At 39.9% G+C, this 4351-nt stretch overlaps 1 long non-coding RNA gene across 1 annotated transcript; it reads right to left on the bottom strand.

The window, feature by feature from the left end:
* Positions 1–613: 613 nt before the first annotated feature.
* Positions 614–3430, bottom strand: LOC131568033 (uncharacterized). Its single transcript, XR_009275690.1, has 3 exons — positions 3370–3430; positions 1025–1142; positions 614–813 (listed from the first exon to the last, which is right to left on the bottom strand). It is a non-coding gene; the product is annotated as an uncharacterized LOC131568033 (long non-coding RNA).
* Positions 3431–4351: the final 921 nt, after the last annotated feature.

Genomic DNA, 4351 nt, shown 5'->3' with positions numbered 1-4351 from the left:
TCTCAGAGCCCAGCTGTTAAATATTCTTAGGCTGGAGTGGGCTTGGAAGGCAGCTTTAGACCACACATCACTATTTCTAGAAGATGCCTTGAGCAGAGGGAAAGAGGGGGTCACACACTTTGCCTGTGAAGGACGGGTCACACTGGCTCTTGGTACTTTGCTCCTTGCATTTACACAGGACTCTCCACATGGATGGGAATAAATTGGTACTTTTTAACACAGGAATGACACCTGCTGCAGTCTCACAGGCACCAACAAGCAGGCCTGACACCAGTGTTTCGTTACCACCACCAGAATTACAGTGAGTGACAGCCAGAAAATTGTTAAGTATTTCAGCAGGACTGGGGCAGAGCTCTGATTAATATTTAAGCACCTATGTTTGCAGAAGCAACATTCTTATTTGCTTTAAAAATACTTCTCATTACAGTGTAGTCCAGCATTCATAAGGCAAAATATAGCCATGTGGCTTTTGTGAATAATCTCATCCTTCGTTTTCTTGTTTGAAACAATTTTCATAACCATACGGCAGTATTTCAGTAATTCACACTGTAATTGAACTGGAACTGCTGGATTAAGACAATCTTCCATCTTCAATGCCTACCTGCAGAACCAATTTACTTCAGAACCTACCTCACAAGTGGAATACTGTGGAAATTGACAATTTTCTGATTGCAACTATTGGCTGCAGGTACTGGAATGGCAGGAGACTGCGCTGCGTCTGTGAGTTTCTTCTGTTTCTGGCTCTTACTGCCATAAAACACCTCAACCATGAAGAAAAAAAATTGCTCTCATAACCTTGAATTAGATCTCTGTCTGCAACAACAACAACAAAAACAAAAATCTGAGTTGAAGGTATGGAAAGATACTGAAGTAAAGTTATTTTCCTAGTTTAGGTTGGAGTTCCTGGAATGCAAATAAACCAAACTCCTCTCAAAATAGTAAATGTTCTGAACCCAAATGTGGAAAATACTAGACCTGAAGTAAAGGCCTGGAAAAAAATACACGAGATGAGTGGGGAGCACACCTTAAATTGAGCAGGGCTCTTCCTCAATGGAACCTGTGCAGTAAATCTCTTAAGCTGTCAACTGTTTGAAACCTTGGGAGCTCTTTGCTGGGGAGCCACAAAAATTACAGGAAGTGACCTAAAAGAAGAATCACAATGACAAATTTTCAGCATCAGATGGTAGCACTTCTATCACTGTCCAAAACACAAAAAGCAGCAAAACTTAGTCTTCAATTTGGTATTGAGATTAGCTACGCCATGGATAAAATCCTGGAAATTAAAATGCAGTGAAATCTAATGGACATACCAGTGCTAAGCCAGGTCAGTGTCAAGTGAGAACTGCGTGCATCTAAGAACAAAATTTTATGTGTGTTGCAAGCTCATATCTTTATTTTCTCCTTGGAAATGGATTCAGGGTCCAGTGACCAAAGTAACCTGTAATGGGGTTAACATATGGAAGTCCAACAGCTTCTGATAAGCAGTACTTTCAACCATTGTCATTTCTGATGTGGATCTGCAAGGACTAGACGTTAATTATCAAAAATGAATGGAATCACACATGCATGTTCTGAAGGAAGACTGTGCAGATGATATGCGTGAACAGACTTGGTGTAAAACCCCACATCTTCCTGTGCATCAGTAGGAGGGTGTTCATTTACATCAGCTGAACTTCAGACTGACACTGTTCAGAGTAACTTTTCAGAAGCTTTTGAAATATGAGCCTTCTTAATAAAAGGGGGGATTTACTTATGATAGTTTATATCTGCTTTACTTTCTAGCTACTAGTAAATCTGTCAAATGAGTGTTCAAGGTACTCTCTAAAATTCACCGCTCCAGGAACCTAACGATGATTTCATGTAGCTTAAAGCACTGTGCATTACTACTAAAGTGGTAGATGAAGCTATAAACAAAATTCAAATGATTTTGAAAATACCACTATTTATCTTAAAGCTGTCACTGTAGCACAGGAGAGGTTGTTTCTACTCAACCACACATAGCATCATGTAAAGTTTTTATCATGAAAGAGTTAAAAGGCTACCAGTGAGCATAAACCAGAATACCATGGATTGGCCCTTAACAGAAATAGAAAGCAGAGTGAGTTTTGTGCTTGGAAATATTCCATGAATGAGTCCAACATGGTAATTTCATTTGATAAAGGAGATGTCAGTCTGTAATTCATAAGGCACTTCAGTTCTGTGAGCATTAAAAACTGAGCCAGTTTAAAAGACTGCATATATTAAGGTCCTGGTCCCTTAGTCAGGTAAAATAAAATATTTTGCCTTTGTCAAAGAAATCTTTGCCGTAAGGCTTCAAGATTGTATTGTAAGGGAGAAATATTGCCCTCTGTTCAGGCAGTAAAAGCCTGGTATTCAGTGAGCCAGTATGCTTCTGAAGTATGAACATGACAGGATTTCTGAGCAAGGAGTAAGCAAAGCCATTTTGGAGACACATCTGCACACTGACAGGAGTCTGAGAAGGGGAGTCTTCCCAGCCACAGTGCACTTTAAAGAAACCCTCCCTTTAACTGCAAGACCCTGCTTTGCCTAAATACCCCTTTCAAACCTTGTTTTGAAAGGTAATTCATAAGGAGTGTTCACACATCACTAACAGCATGGGGTTGCTGCTTTCATCGACCCTTGAAATGTAATCACTCAAAACTATAAAACAGCTTCTGCTGAGGAGAATGGGTTTGCCTGAGGGGAGATGATTTGCACACCAGGGCCACCTGTCAACATCCCAAAGCAGCATGAGCTTAATCCCTTCAGAAGCAGCTCTGATGTGCCCTCTTGGAAAACCACTGAGTGGCCAAAGGATATATCTACCAAATCTAGACAGAGCATGTGAGCACAAATGCTTTTGTCTTCATCCACAGAGAAGTTAGGAGGCAGTCGCTCAGAGCAAACCAAAGGTACTGATCTACCTGACTCCTCTCCAATCACACAAGCTTGCACAAAAAGAGTTTACAGGCTATGTTTGGATGTGTATAATTGGGAAACTGTCTTTAAGGAACCTAAAAGATATTACCCACAAGTTCTATCTTCCTAGAAAAAGCTAGGTCTTCCTTACCCTGAGAGGTGTCACATCACAGAAAATACTTCTTGCTCCACTGCCTGAGCCACCTGACTGAGCTGGTACAAAGCCAGTGCAGGATGCTACTGAACTGAGAGGTACCTTCTTCATGTTCAATTCAGAAAACAATTCACTGAGAGAGATCTTTCCATAGAAAAATAAATTTCTGATGCCTCCAGAGATAGATATGTATCCAAACCTTGCTTTAAACTCTGTATTGAAGGAAGCTGAGCTGCAAATAATCAAAATACAAATCCACATTAATCCAAGAGGGAAGTAAAAGGCAGTGTGCTTACCCAGGACTTTCTGGTCTGACTTCCATGCAGTATCCCAGCCTATCTGAGCAAGAGCTTAGAACTTCCAGGTCTGGCACTGGAGGACAAAATAAATCACTTGACTGAAAAAATAAATATGAGTTGCTTAGGTATTGTGGCATGCAGGGGGATTATCTGCAGTAATATTAGTATTTCTGATGTCTGTGCATTTTAAACCACACTGGTTGAGAAATAAATTAATTGCAGAGTCATTTACTGCCAAACTGTCCTGCAAAGCTGAGGAGGCACTGCCAAGCCCTTCTTATTGTAAGATGATCTGAAATACAGAGGGTAGTTTACTTTGTAATTGACCTGAGGAATAACTAACACAACAAACATTCCTATGATTAATGATATTTCAGATAATAGCATATACTGAAAACAGAATACATTGAGAAATATGAGAAACTCTGTGTGATTTGTTCCTGCGTTGCTTCATTCAAATGTTAGAAGCGGTTTTAGACAGTTAAGATGACAATGAGGAATGAGACTGTGGAATACCAGCCTCAAATATGTCGCAGTCTTAGTGGAGAAGGCAAAATCTGGGCATGAAGAAAAAAAAGCTCCAGTCTTAGCTAAAATACAGCTACTCTCTTTCCATCACCAATTTTGAAAACTCTAAAGGATTTTCCCCCGCTGCTCCCTAAGGTGGCCTACTTAGTTAATTGTGTTCAGATTGAAATTAAGTTCTGGTAGGGAAAACCCTCCAAGCTGTGAAAAGCTTCTGACATCATTGTATTATTTTTAAAATTTTCCTCCATCACTCAGCTATGAAGTGTAAAGACTACAGAGCTCTGGTTTGCTCCACAACTTTTCAGTAAATCACTCCATTCCACAATAGGCACTTGGCAGGATAAAAACTGACTCAATCTCATACACAAACCCTTTATTTTTAGTGATTTTCCAAAGCCATTGATTGCAGTGTTTTCTTTATCACTGAAACTGAATGTGTTTCTATCCCCAA

Source organism: Ammospiza caudacuta, chromosome 1, assembly GCF_027887145.1.
Source record: "Ammospiza caudacuta isolate bAmmCau1 chromosome 1, bAmmCau1.pri, whole genome shotgun sequence".
NCBI classification, from domain to species: Eukaryota; Metazoa; Chordata; class Aves; order Passeriformes; family Passerellidae; genus Ammospiza; species Ammospiza caudacuta.
This window is presented reverse-complemented; position numbering and strand designations above follow the sequence as displayed.